The sequence below is a fragment of the Panthera onca genome, chromosome C2 (assembly GCF_046562875.1).
Source record: "Panthera onca isolate mPanOnc1 chromosome C2, mPanOnc1 haplotype 2, whole genome shotgun sequence".
Classification (NCBI taxonomy): domain Eukaryota; kingdom Metazoa; phylum Chordata; class Mammalia; order Carnivora; family Felidae; genus Panthera; species Panthera onca.
Genome location: NC_138347.1, coordinates 54,565,126 through 54,580,657, shown reverse-complemented (window position 1 = coordinate 54,580,657; position 15,532 = coordinate 54,565,126). Strand labels below are relative to the sequence as shown.

General features: G+C 38.9%; 1 protein-coding gene and 1 pseudogene across 7 annotated transcripts in view; one reads left to right on the top strand and one right to left on the bottom strand.

Annotated features, from left to right (window-relative positions):
• The window catches only part of BBX (BBX high mobility group box domain containing), a 283,637-nt gene that overhangs the window by 120,659 nt on the left and 147,446 nt on the right, over positions 1-15,532 (bottom strand). The gene's annotated exons all lie outside the window — the stretch shown is intronic.
• On the top strand, positions 8,834-9,392 carry LOC132683763 (large ribosomal subunit protein uL23 pseudogene; annotated as a pseudogene).

The window sequence follows — 15,532 nt, the reverse complement described above, 5'->3', positions numbered from 1 at the left end:
ACAAAAAAAAGTCCTTATGCATATGCCCAAGTATTTACTGGTTTTTTAAAAATATGTAATAATATATATTTTAAAAATATGTAATAATATATGTAATAATATACTTTGAGAAAGAAGTTTGGGCAAGAATTTGAAAAGGAACCAACTGGAATAAATAAAATATGCTTTATCACCCTGATTTTAGGAAAAAGGTAAATAAAACCTGTCACTGTCTGGTGCATATTAAAAATCACAATTGAACAGCAAATGTCAGACACATTATCTATATCCCATTATAGCATTTCTCAAACTGGAAGGCAAGGCTCATTGAAAAAATTCTGCTTGCTGAGCTCTCCCAGCAAGAACTACCAAATCAGTTGGGATTTGAGAACTACCAAATCAGTACTTCAGAGATGGGCAGATTCCTACAGCTCTTATATAGCTGCCAGAAGGAGACTTCCTGATCCTAAGTCAATCTTTTAAGGACCTATTAATGGACTAGTATTAAGAGACATGACACTGATTATGAAAGATGAGTTGGGCCAATAAAGGACTTATTGGCAAGGTAAAGTCTATATAATAATGAAACAATTTGGGAGTTAGACAGCATGTAATAGAGTGCAACAAATGCAGTCCAAACCATCAGGGAATAGACAGTATATAATAATAATAAGACATTCTTAACACTCAGATTCTTGGCAATTACAAAAGCCATTGAAGAATTGAGGCAATTCTCTTAACTCACTTTGATGACCCCAATTTGTCCCACTGTTAACTTTAAACTAATGGCTGAACTCATTCCCATCAACAAGGACACAGCCAGGGGTGAACTCCAGGTTTGGGGAGCTTCCTGTCACTGCACTTTTGGTCAACTCTGACCTGGCTTCTCTTACTCTGGGCATCACAAAAATAGCCCTTTGAAAAAAGCTCCTGAAAAAAATTAGTCAGATCCTTGCCATGATTTAAGGCCAGGGTAGGGTCTGCAACTTACCACAGGATGACACACAGCTGGGAGGAAGTCAGGTGGCCGGCCATTCCTGAAATCTCAGGTTTGACTTAAGAAGAATTGGTGGGACTTTATGGGAAAATGATGCTTACAGGAGAAGAGAACTGGAATGGTGTTGGTATTCATAAGGAACTGGTCAAAGATGATCTGAGAGAGGTGTGGTGTAAAACCGTGCTTCTCATGCTTCTCATACTCGTTCTACATGGAGAGAAGCAGGGAACTAGAAGACCAATGACAGTAACTGATTGGGACTGAAGGTACCCAGCATCGAGCCCTGGCTTTCACCTTGCAAAAAGAGAACCTTCTAATACCAGGTCTATTTAAGGACAAAATTAGCAATTGACGGAGTAGGAAAACTGTGGAAGGCCTTCAGCATTGGAAAGTTGTTCTAGATGACCCTGAAGGCCCATTATACCACTCTGCTGATTTTACCTTGATATCTTCAGCTGTGGCCAGCCTGTAGCACAGAGCCCACCACCTCCCTCCTGTACATGGGCCTCCGTTCCCCCTTCTCACCTCCTACCAGGAAGACACAATAAATCAGCTTTCACAGCCCTCACACAGCCTTTACACTGATGACAATTTCTCACTAGTATCTGTGGGCTTAAAAAAGTTTCAATGGCTGTTTTATGCATTTCCCCCTATGTTGTTTTTCTCAGTTTATGCCAATCCCCTTCCACCATTCATTAACATATATATACACCTATATGATATATAGTATAAATTCTATACTTTGAATACAATTCGAATTTTGTGTATCTTCACTATGTTGTTTTTTAACTATTAATATTTTAAAAACTTTTTTTTTTTTTTTAAGGTTTATTCATTTTTCAGAGACAGAGAGAGACAGAGAGTGAGTGGGGTAGGGGCAGAGAGAGAGGAAGACACAGAATCTGAAGCAGGCTCCAGGCTCTGAGCTGTCCACACAGAGTCCGACACAGGGCCCGAACTCATGGATGGTGAGATCATGACCTGAGTGGAAGTCAGACACTTAACCGACTGAGCCACCCAGGAGCCCCAATATTTTAAACACTTTTTATGTGCTTTCTTAGAATCCCACAATAAGAAAAAATTAACTTTTCTAACGTTTCAATAAAACTCTACCAATATCTTTTTAGAAAGTGTATGGGATAAGTATTTTTTCCTTAAAAGAAAAAGTCAGTTTCTAATAGCTTCAAATCAAGGCCATGAAGCCCCCTAGTAATTACTTTATAAATAATTCAGTGTGTTTTTTATAACGAAGGAGTTAAATTTTCAGAGAGTAAAAGGTTCAGATCACTAACAGGCTGATAACAGGTTGACAGGATCAAACCACCTTGCCCTACTTTTGCATTTATTAGGAATCACAGGAGCCACACCTGGAGCAAAACTCTGCCTAGGACACTGAAAAATCTGAACACTACAATCTTCAGCTCAGACAGGTAATAAATGTGGCCAAACGTGGGCCTTTAAATCCTGGCCACTTTACATCAATCCAAACCATTCATGTGCCAAGAGGGGAACTAGCTGGACCACTGCTGAGCTCCTTCATGATGGAAAGATAAATGGGGACTTCCAAGCGCCCCACACCTGAAGAGCAGACAAAGGGGTCTGTCCTTGACAAATCAAAGTGCTCAATTATTCACTGCTCCAAGTCCGGCCAACTACTGTTACTATGCTTTCAACACCTATCTTCCAGAACAGTTCAAAAAAACTTTTCTACTTAAAAATTACAAATTTATAGTATTAGAAGTCATCATAATAATACGTTATACTTCATATTTTGGATTTACAAAGTTAAAAACGCTATTTAAAGAAACAATAATAAACACTTCTTTTTCAGAAATTTAATTTCAATTTAGTGAAGTGCATTTTGATTGTAAGACTTGTAGTTTAAAACTGAAAATAGAATTTTCACGTAGAACAAAGCACAGAGAATAGTGAGGCTAAATATGCCTTTTATGTTTTGATTTCTTGACTTAAGGTCCTATTCTAACTATAATCATTAATTCATTTAATCCTCAAAACAACTCTGCGGAGTAGGAACCATAATAACGCACATTTCATAGGTAAGGTGACTGAGGCTTGTGGGGGAGACTGCCTGCGGTAACACACCTAAGGAACTAGTACACTGGACACCAGGGCTCAGACTCTAGTGGGCCAGCTGCCATAGTACACTAATGTTCAATGCTTCTTGGCTACATGTGGGTGGCTACAGAAGCAGGTGGGCTAATAGTAAACCTGGCAATTGCTGCAGTACTTTTTTTAAAAAGCACTTTTTTAAAAATGGGATTAAATGAAAAAGTCTCCTGTTAAGTCTTCTGAAGATCAGGGGGCTCAGAGGTAAAACACATTACGATTACCTTTGTCAGCTTTAACTTGTGATTTTCTTTTTCAAGTGCCATGCACCATGTACTGCTAAAGTGACTCAGCAGGGTTTAACTTCATTTTAATTAGCATTATGAGCCTGAACTACAATTAAATCATTGCACTGGTAGTTTATAAGGGTCATAGTATTACATTATCCTTGAGTTCATTTAATGACTTCTATGTAACAAGTAAATATTAACAAACAGAAACCAGGTACATATTTTTTGGGTGATTTTTTTTCTCCACTCTTTGGCTGATTGGTTAAGTATTTTACAACCGAGCTTTGCTTTATTTAGTAGTCCCCAAATAATATACTGGAGTACATGTTATACTAAGTTTCCAAAATTTCATAATTCATTTAATCAAACAGCTACATGGAACCCTAAATTCTAACTTCTCCTGTATTATTTCAAATCCCCTGAACTGGGTGGGATAAAGCAAAGTATATTGGGGGTGGAGAGGCGTATGCAGTGGCTTTAACTACTTCTTTCATAAACATAACAGGATCTGAGCAACTACCACTAGCTAGCTTTGGGGATTCTGTAACTCTAGTACCTGTTTGGAATGCTCCCTAAACATCCTGCAGTCAGAAGTCACTGGCCTAGTACCAAACACCAAAAAGATGAAATTCTTCAGAATGCATTAAAAAAGGGGGGAAAAGCATCATCAGTTATTCGTATATTAAAATTGGACTCTACTCTACTCTCTAAAACAAAGAGAAGCAAACCAGAGGGTTCTTATGGCTATTTCTAGATATTGGAATTCTATGAAATATAAATTTGTGTTCACTAATGAAACTGCACAATGTCATAGCTGAAAGGGACTTAGAAATCAGAGTGCAACCCCATCAATTTAAAGATCTACAAAACTAAGTCCACAAGAGCTTAAGTTTAAAACTAAAATGTTCTTACTCTCTGAGTTGGTATAAAGTTTGGGTCCCTTTTGAGCAAATAATTATTGGTGTTGTTTCATTACTTTTTTTTTTTGTACTAAATTACAAACATCTGATTGCTTTGAAGTTGTATTATTAAGACAAATGGGTAAACTGCTCTTTTTAAAATTCAAAATTGCCACATTTATTTACAATAAGATAACAGAATGACCTCTTGGTTTCTTTCTTCTCCTCCACTTTCAGCCTCTGAAATGAACTAGATTAATATAGGAAAAGCTTCTAAAAGGCAATTTTATTCTATTATCCTAATAAGAGAAGTCACTGAAGAATGGAGAAGGCAAAAAATGATCTATTTTGAGGGCAATTTACAATTCTCCAGGTTCCTTACTATTTTAAAGAATAAAATATCTCAAGGGAAAAAAAAATACATACCAACAAGAGTCCTTATGGCCACAAAATGTAGGAGAGCAAAATCATGCATTGAGAGTTTCAACTGAAAATCAGTAAAGATAAAAATCAGAAAAGTTGAATGAAGGATTCTGTGGTTATTGGAACTTTTGCCCAAACACAACATTAGTCAGAGTGCTCAAGGACACCGAGAATTCCTGTAAGGCATTACTTGGAGCAGACAGTGGGCAATCAGAAGGGTGGAAATCAGGGTCCATTACTCAGGCATGGTAGCCTGTATTATCCTCTTACAGATGCAGCATTGGCAGGAGTTGATGAAGAAAAATGAAGGCTGAGGAAGAGAGGGTATGGTGTGTCTTTTACATGTAATTTTCAGCAAACTCAGATGAGTTTCAACCCTGGATGGGTTTTCCCCCCTTTCCTTCCTTGCTTCCATTTTATTCAGAAAAATCATCTTGCTTAGGCTGTTCGTGTGACGCTGCAACTAGCCTAATGTTGCCGCAAACTGCGGCCCTCGACATCCCTTTCAGCAAATACCAGATTAAATACCCTCCAGTTACGCGGTTCAAGGTAGCTTCATGCTGATTCCAAGAACAAGAACCTGTCAAGCTGACAAATCAGTGTCCATTTTCTGTCATATATTGTCTCCCGTTAGAAGGCTTTCTTATTTCTTAAAACTTGCTTCTCCATTCTGGCAGCCTCCTGTCAGTCTACCGAAGGTCCTGGCTCCGAAAGCTTATAAATTCTTATTTTCCACTCTCCAGTTTCTCTATAGATTATACTGCTGACCTCTTCTACTGATCTGACAGGAAGTTATCTGAAAGCCATTTGTAGTGACCCTACCACAGAATTAGGACTGCATTTCTACAAGAGCCAACTGTACTTTCTAAAATAGCTAATTCAGTTGCCTGTGTTTTAAAACAACTCATAAAAAAGGATTGTCATTACTACAGAGCTGCTTTTTTTTTTTTTCCTTTGTCCACAGACAGAAAAAAAGATGAAAGGCAGGAAGTGGCCTAACTATCAACAAGCAGTTCTCCTTTGAAGACAGATAACAAAATTCTGCAGTTAAAAGTATATTTGTACTTGCAAAGTTACTCTTCTTGAACAAATTCCAAATACAGTATCTGTCTTTGATCTCAGAAAAGCATTTTTCTCACTGTTCACAGCAGACATTAATAGTTCAGTTAGGCACCCCACTCCCAACTATGGGGAAAAATGTTCCCTAAAATTCAATCATGAATTATTAGCTTTATTTGTCAGCCTAGAAGTAGCTGCTTAGGCTCTGCCACCGCTGCTGCCGGCTATGACGAGGTAAGAACTTCTCAGCCACAGCACCCATCTGACCCCCTGGCAGAGCCTCTCAATTCCGACTGTGTGATGTCACACAGTCCTGGAGAGTCATTCAGCAGCTCCTGAAACAGGAACTGTTCTATTATCTCATTGAAAGTATACTGCAACTGTAAGAGATATTTTTGAGGACCTTAAACCTAAACAGAGTTGAAGTTTCATATTTTAAAATAGAGATCTACTCTTGACCTTTCACCATTTCCTATTACAACAAAAATCTAATAATAATACGTAGCTCTGATAATGAAACAAGCCTATTTTTAAGACAGTAAAAATATCCCTAAAAAAATACAGTAAAACAGTAAGACAGTAAAACAGTAAGTAAAACAGTAAGTAAAACAGTAAGACAGTAAAAATATCCCATTTTAAACAAATAGGGAAGATGAACAGCAAGCATTATATCGTTTATTCAAAAAATATTTTCCTTAATTTCCACAGCTATTGCTTGTGGGTCTTTTAATACAAAAAGAAAACAAGAAACACGGACATGACAAAATTATGGGGGAACCTCTGGTCTTCAATAACGAACAGTCCTTAAAGCTCAATACGTAAAGACTAACAGTAGCATCTAACTGAATCCTAAGGAAGATTTGTAATCCTAGGTGAAAAGCCCCCTTTACGGTATTAGAATTTTCCTGGGCAATAAGGAAAAGAAAATCCTCCATGGAAAAGAACTATGCTTTTAAAGTTAACACATGTATGTGTGTGCACACACATGCACATACCCAGACTCTCTTAAAGTTCAGAGCTGACAGACTGATAGGTATTAGAAAACTGGATCTGCACTTGGACAGTACAGTATTTCATGCTCTCGGAAAATACGGTTTTGTTTGAACATGTCCCCAAAAGCCAAATCTAACTTCTGAAACTGATCCATAGAGCCAGCACTTAGTATATTCTTGGCTGGTCGACTGCTAGCTTAGCTTCAAAAAGGAGCATGAACCACCTGGGCATGTGAACACGTGGACACTCACAGCATCTGCAGTGATGTCCTAGGAAGCAGAAGGAAAGAATGATAACCCAAAGTGTCACGCTGTCAGCATCAGGCAAATGTTGGCATAAATAAATCCTTATAAATACTCTGAAGATTTTCCACTCTAACAAAAGAGCTATTTTCTTTTCCCTGAAAGAGGAAACCTTATCAAATGACAGTGATTTTACAGACATATAGGGAACACATAAAGAAGTATACATTCATAAAATGTACAACTCCACAGGATACCAAACCCTGAATCACGCCTTTTTTGTGAAATACATATGAAACACTACAATATGAAGGAAACTGGGTGCCTGGGAAGCTCGACAGGTTGACCGTCTGACTTCAGCTCAGGTCATGATCTCACTGTTCATGGGGATTCAAACCCCACGTCGGGCTTTGCACTGACAGCACAGAGCCTGCTTTGAATTTTCTGTCTCTGCCCTCCTGACTCATTCTCGCTCTCTCTCAAAAATAAACATTAAAAAAATTTTTTTTAATAGGAAGGAAACACGAACAAGAAAGGACATAGGGAATTAAGATCATAAAATCAATGAGTGAAAAAACATTTTCCTTAAATACACCCAGAGTAAGATTTATACTCCACAATTCTAATTTAGAAGAAAACAAAACTGGGAAACTGTATCCATGCCTAGAAAAAATATTGGAAGAATAAGGAGCAAAATGTTCACAATGGATATGAAGCTGTATATGCATTGAGGGGGATTTTTATTTTGACATTGTGTTTTTCAGTGTTTTTGACATGTTAATTTTATAAACAAAAAAGAAAGCCAGTATGAGTTATTTTAAAATCAAATATGTTAAGTGTAATTTAATAGAGAACAAAGTAGCAGGCTTCTGAGGTACCCAATCAATACACTGCAGTGGAAAGCCATTTTCTCTTTCTCATCCTGTCTGTGACCATGTGACATTTTTTCACACTTGCTCAAAATTAACTGCTTCACTACATAATAACTGCAACTATAGCAAATGGGCCTTTTTGGTCTGTAATTCAATTACTGTAGAAGGTTTTATAGTTTGAGTATTAAGAAGTGAAGCATATACTTGACTACATACACAGAAACAAAGCAGACTCTCCACATATCATATCCAAATTAAAAGTGAATCTACAAATTCCATTCCCTGTTTATACCAGTTATCCTTACTCATTAGTCAATGTTCTGGGTCTAGTGAGACAGTAGAAACATTGCTCTGTCTCATTTGCAGGTAACTTACGTGATTTCCATATTGTGATGAAAGGCTAAAAGTTGATTTGCTAGCGTGCATTCCTTGGCCCCCATAGTATTTTATTCATATAGCTACTATGACATTTTCACCTTGGATTTAAATTTTTATGTTTGCAGGTTTGTCTTTCACACTTGATTCACATGTTTACTACTAAGAATGCATTCAATAAGTGATAAATACATGAATGAACTGTTCTAGAAATAACTAACCTTGGAGACAAATATCTGAGAAATCACAGGGAATAATCTGTAATCTATCAAGAATGCAAAACACTGAAAGAAAACCAGTAAGTGTTCCTTCCTTAAGAAAGACTGCTAACACCTGAAATCATTTCCTTCCTTCAACTCTATTCCAATCCACCCATGTTCCTAACATCTTCATGAATTTATTCAACATCTGCCTTAAAAAAAAAAACCCTCAGGATGCCTGGGTGGCCCATTCGGTTGAGCGTCTGACTTCGGCTCAGGTCATGGTCTCGCAGTGTGTGATTTGGAGCCCTGCATCAGGCTCTGTGCTGACAGCTCGGGGCCTGGAGCCTGCTTTTGGATTCTGTGTCTCCCTCTCCCTCTTGCCCTCTCTTACTTGTGCTATGTCTCTGTCTGTCTCTCAAGAAAAAACTAAAAGAAAGAAAGAAAGAAAGAAAGAAAGAAAGAAAGAAAGAAAGAAAAACTCATAGCCCTTTCACGAAGATGGCACCAAAGGCAAAGAAGAAAGCCCCTGCCCCTCCCAAAGCCGAAGCCAAAGCAAAGGCTTTGAAGGCCAAGAAAGTAGTGCTGAAAGGCGTCCACAATCATAAAAAAAAAAAAAAGATCTGCACGTCACCCACATTCCGACGGCCCCAAACACTGTGTCTCTGAAGGCAGTCCAAATATCCTCAAAAGAGCATCCCCAGGAGAAACAAGCTTGACCAATATGCCATCATCAAGCTCCCCCTGACTACCAAGTCAGCCATGAAGAAAATACAAGACAACAACACACTTGTGTTCATTGTGGATGTCAAAGCCAACAAGCACTAGATCAAACAGGCTGTGAAGAAGCTCTAAGATATTGACATGGCCAAGGTCAACACTCTCATCAGGCTCAATGGAGAAAAGAAAGCATATGTTCAACTGGCTCCCAACTATGATGCTTTGGATGTTGCCAACAAAATTGGGATCATCTAAACTGAGTCCAGCTGGCTAAATCTAAACATATATTTTATAAAACAAAATAAAAATAAACCAAATGTGTGTGTGTGTGTGTGTGTGTGTGTGTGTACCTATTATCTATCTAAAACCTCATTTTTCCTCCCTAACTACTAATTATCTTTTGGATTTCATGACACTGTACTGTTGCAAAGAATGATGAAGTCTATCATTTTATTTTGTCTTTTTATTACATTACCAGTAGCTGCTGAGAACATGCTTTAGGTGTAGCTTCTTCTATGATCTAGACTGCCGTTTATGGCCACCAGGTGTTAGACTCTGGAAATTTATATCTATAGCCCCCCTGTTGCTAGTTTTACACTGTGACTAAGGAAATAAAATTTACCCTCACTTAAGCAACTGAGTAAAACTACCCATAAGACGATTTGCCTTAACAAAACAGTGAGTGCAGAGATCTCCAGAATTTCTACAGAAATGCAGTACCACCTTTCTTATTCTTTATGCATGGGGCATGCATCCTCAGAGCCCAAAGAGCAGAGACTTCCAGTTACTAATCTTGTTCTGTTTAGCTTGCAGGAATATCCTATACTCTAAATCAGCATTTCTTAGTGAGGAAGTTTTTGAGACTCCAGGTGAGACCATTCTTTACTAGGCAAGACTGTTTCACTCATTGCTGAGTCAACATACATCTCAAGTTCCTACCCCTTCCTGTCACCCAACCCTCAATCCCAGGGGGTAGCATCCCCCAATCTGAGATAAATGATGTCTCACAAATTCCATATACTCCCTGGGAGGTGGTATGACTCCCTAGTTAAGAATCAGTTCTCTAAATAAGCCCAATATATTTAAAAAAAATCACATAGGGGCACCTGGGTGGCTCAGCTGGTGAAGCATCCAACTCTTGATTTCAGCTCAGGTCACAGATCACGTGTGTGTGTGACTGCGCACAGCCTGCTTGGGATTCTCTGTCTCTCTCTCTCTCTGCCCCTCCCTACCATCTCTCTCTCTCTCTCCCTCTCTCAAAATGAATGAATGAATGAATGAATTTTTAAAAATCACATTTAAAGGTAATTTAAACTCCCAGAAAAACCAGCTCCATAGGGTTTATCCCTCAATGACTACATTAACCAACACCACCATCACCCCAACGCAAACCTCCCATTCCCAGGAATGTGAAAGGCTTGCCTACACTGTATTCATAAGGTATTCTTGACTAGCCTGAATATTTTTTCTCTTTTTTTTATTTGAGAGAGAGCATGAGGGAGGGACAGAAGGAGAGAGAGAGAGAGAGAGAGAGAGGGAGAGAGAGAGAGAATCTTAAGCAGGTTCCATATTCAGTGCAGAGTCCAATGTGGAGCTCGATCCCACAAGACCTGAGCTGAAATCAAGAGTCAGACGCTCAACCGACTGAGCCACCCAGGTGCCCCCAACTGAATACTTTCTGTGACCTCTGGTCATTTATAACCCTAATGTCATAAAACTTCTATTCCTGTTAATATTCGATGTCTTGTTTGCGTTGATTACCTATGAGCTATCTAAATCAGTTTGCCTTATTAAAACTGGTTTCTAGGGGCACCTGGGTGGCTCAGCTGGTCAAGCATCCAACTCTTGATTTTGGCTCAGGTCGTGATCTCATGGTTGGTGACACTGAGCCCTGTGTTGGGCTCTGCACTGACACTGACAGCACAGAGCCTGCTTGGGATTCTCTCTCCCCCACGCTCTCTGCCCCTCCCCCACTCATGCCTGCACACATTCTCTCTCTCAAAATACTTAAAAAAAATATGTTTCTAAAACCTTATTTATTTGTAATACCATCATGCTTCCACTACTTAGTTACTTTAAAAAAGTACTACAATAAGGGAGGAATCATGTATAGATACACACTCCAAAACTAAGTATGAAATAGTTTTGCAAGTTTAGGGCCTTCTGGTCAGCCAAGCAAAGCAGAGCTGACAGGCACCTATAAAACATGAGGTGCAAATCTAAAACTTCCAGAAAAGCAACAAAGATCCAACTTGTTCAATTAATGAAAGATTATCTGGAACTGTAAATCTGTACTTTTTTAAATTAGATATAAGAGCTGAATAATCACTTAGCGAGGAAGCTGAGCCATGAGTGCGTCCCTTATTTACCTGTGCAGCATGTTCTGTAGGACCCACCGACACCTGAAGGGGCCTTTAAAAAACTGGAATAGCAAGTTCTAGGAATTCAATAGAATCACAAATGTCTCCTGTAAATATTACACAAATCATCGTTTTAGTGGTTTCTGAAAGAAAACCCAGCCTCCTCCTGGCAGGTGCAACATGTCCTAAAGCTGTCATCATTTGGCTCTGTCACCAGTCAAGCCAATCAACGTTCTCATTTTAACTGGAAACCACTTCACCCTTGCTTTTTGTGTGTCTCCTGCCTCTTGTACTCCTCATCTTCTTTTTAGAAAGCCTAGGCTTCTGAAAAATTTGGGAAGAGATACTCTTTGAGATGGTAAATAAGTCCATTCAGAGATAGATCTAGTTAAACAGGGAAGTCAGATGTGCTCATTTATGCCACCCTTCAACTGTGCACTGTAAACAACTTTTCCAGACCTTTCTACAATCCAAACTGCCCACGTGGCCAGTGAGCAAGGTTTGGCCTCTTACGTCCTCCATCATCAAAAATTGGGACTCACTTGTCAATGTCTGACTGCCTTCTGGCCACAGCCATGCTTATGGGCTCAGCCAGACGCACCTGGAATCCTGAACTATGTTCTGGTACACACTTGTTCCTTCCAGCCCTCCTTGACCCCTGGGATTTGGGCTTGACTTTCTCACTGGAACTTTTCATTGCTACCAGACTTTCTCCTTTAAAATGCCCATTCCACACTTAGGTGGCTCAGTCGGTTGAGCATCCGACTTCAACTCAGGTCAGGATGTCATAGTTTGTGGGTTCTAGCCTCGCGTTGGGCTCTGTGCTGACAGCTCAGAGCCAGGAGCCTGTTTCAGATTCTGTGTCTCCCTCTCTCTCTGCCCCTCCCCTGCTCTCTCTCTCTCTCTCAAAACTAAACATAACAAAATAATAAAAAATAAAAAAATAAAATGCTCATTCCAGCTCCGACAGGCTGTCATAGACTGGGCTGTTCCATGAGACAATGGGATCAAGTCACAATAAATTAACACTCATTCTTTAAAAAATGGTTTTGGGAAAGAGTAATTTTTTTTTTAAATTTAATTTTTATTTATTTTTGAGAGACAGAGCGTGAGCTGGGGAGGGGCAGAGAGAGAGGGAGACACAGAATCCGGAGCAGGCTCTAGGCTCTGAGCTGTCAGCACAGAGCCTGAAGTGGGGCTGAAACTCACCAACTATGACATCATGACCTGAGCCAAAGTCAGACCCTCAACTGACTGAGCCATCGAGGTGCCCCAGGAAAGAGTAGTTTTTAATGGCTGATTCTTCATGGAGGAATTTTAAGCATGTGACATCAAGATAAGGGCTTTTATAGATTCCCCTCATGACAAGTTCAGAGGAAAGAGAAAGCATGGACTGTACTGACATCTTGTTTTTGTTTGTTCATTTATTAATCTGTTTGGTTTAGTTTTTCCATTTCATAAAGACACAATCCAAAAGCAAGTAATCAAGAAGTCTGTTGCTCCTGGGATCTTTTCAATGCTGCTGGCCACACATCAGGTACTTCTTTTTTTTTTTTTTAATAATTTATTTTGAGATAAAGTGAGTGCATGAGTGGGGAAGTTGCAGAGAGAAAGGAGAGAGAGAATCTTAAGCAGCCTCTGTGCTGTCAGCACAGAGCCCAATGGGGGGCTCAATTTCAAGAACCATGAGATCATGACCTGAGCTGAGATCAGGAGTCTGACTCTTAACTAACTGAGCCACCCAGGCCCCACATATTAGGTACTTCTTAAAGAGGCTACACTGTATTCATCTGCATATGCCCAGTGGCATTACTGTGCCTGCCACATATTAGGTACTTAATAAATGTTCATGAAATAAATCCATCCGGAGCGAGGGAGCCATGGACCTTCCACTTTCAGAGAAGCCTGCTCTGAATCAAACTCCAGAAAACTCCTGGAGCCTAAATTCCAAGTAAGATCAAATTATTACCATGGTCTGTAAGTTCCATACAAATTAAAAAACTATGTATCTCTTGAGTCATCCTTACAAAATAAGACATCTGCTGTGTAGCAAGACTATAATCTATATAAACTTTAAAAAACTTGCAGGAGTACATTCAGTAAGAAATTCTGGTAATACTGATTTTACAGGAACCATATAAATCTATAGTCATTATTTTTTTTTTTTACCTTAAAAATAAATTCAGCTTTGAAAGAAATCCCGTACTACCCTGCTAAACTCTACTTTGTCTGTATCTAGTGCTTTGTGTGGTTTGGTATAAAGGTTAACAGTGTGGACTCTCTTTTTTTTCCTGGATTAATAAACCTGGATCAACAGATTATTAACTGTTTGCCCTGGGGCAAAAAAGTAACCTAACTTTTCTGTGCCTTGGCATCTCATCTATTAGAAAGGAATAGTAGCAGTGTCTACGACATGGTGAGGATTATATATACAGAAACTGCTTAGAGTACTGCCTTGCATATAAAAACTGTATATGCACCTTGAAGGTTTGCTGTTATTATCGCAATGATTAATCACAGAATATAAAGTTCATTTATGCCACTTAAAAAAAATTTTTTAACATTTATTTATTTTTGAGAGACAGAGCAGTAGTGGGGGAAGGGCAGAGAGAGAGGGAGGGAGACACAGAATCGGAAGCAGGCTCCAGGCTGTCAGCACAGAGCCCAACCCCAGGCTTGAACCCACGAACTGTGAAATCATTACCTGAGCTGAAGTCAGATGCTTAACTGACTGAGCCGCCCAGGTGCCCCTCATCTATGCCACTTTAATCCAGTGCTCTCGTTAATAAATATTACAAGTAAAGGAGTATCTCTGCATTCCAAATTTCTATTGGTAGAATGAATGGGGAAAAGCCTAAATATAAACAGTGAGAGAACAGTTTAAAAGACACAATTTAAGTGACTAAGAATTCTGTGTAAATACTTTTATTGGCATTGAAAAGATGTTTAGGTTAAAAAAAAAAAAATGGGGGACAGGTTAAATGGGACATAAAAAAAGAATTTCTTTTTTTATGAAAAGACAGTATAAATATGTGCTAATATATGCACAGCCATAAAATAAAAAACCTGGAAGAATGAACGTTAAATTATTCACAACATTAATTCTATATGACAAGATTATGGATGAGTTATTCTTGTTTTTGGAAATTTTATATTGTAATTCTAACTTAAAATACAAAATATTCAAAAACCAAAAAAATAAGAAAACATTGGGGTATGCTGTAGGCTTTCATAAACAATAAGCTTTTTATTTTATTTTTTAGAGAGAGCAGGGGGAGAGGGCAAAGAGAGAAAGAGAAAGAGAGAAAGAATCTCAAGCAGGTTCCACACTGTCAGAGCAGAGCCTGACATGGGGCTTGATCCCACAAACCATGAGATCATGACCTGAGCTGAGATCAAGAATCAGATGCTTAACCAATTGAGTCACCCAGGCACCGCAACAAAAAGCTTTTCAAAATGTTAATTGGCTAAACACAGATTAACCAAATCATTCACATGCTTATATGCACTATGAAGAATAAGATTTTTTTTAATTTTTTAAATGTTTTTTTTTTATTTATTTATTTTTGACAGAGAGAGAGAGACAGAGCGTAAGCAGGAGAGGGGCAGAGAGAGAGGGAGACACAGAATCCGAAGCAGGCTCCAGGCTCTGAGCTGTCAGCACAGAGCCTGACGTGGGGCTCGAACTCAAGGACTGTGAGATCATGACCTGAGCTAAAGTTGGACGCTTAACCAACTGAGCCACCCAGGTGCCCCATGAAGAATAAGATTATTAACATGTTAATAATTAACTATTTGGAAAATAAACTCGAATGCTAAAAATGCTCCACAGGATGAAGTCAGTGATGCTTAGAACCTTAAAAGGAACTTTAGAACCATACAAAATATATAATCTCTATCAATGTGTGACACCTAGCAGAAAACATGTGCTATTTTCTAATTGATGGCTAACGAAGACCACTTTCTTTCTACACTTGCCATATTAATTTTATATGATTAGGAAAGCAGGCTTCTCAGTGATGCTGATATAGGTTACAAGGTATGTTGTGTTTGGGA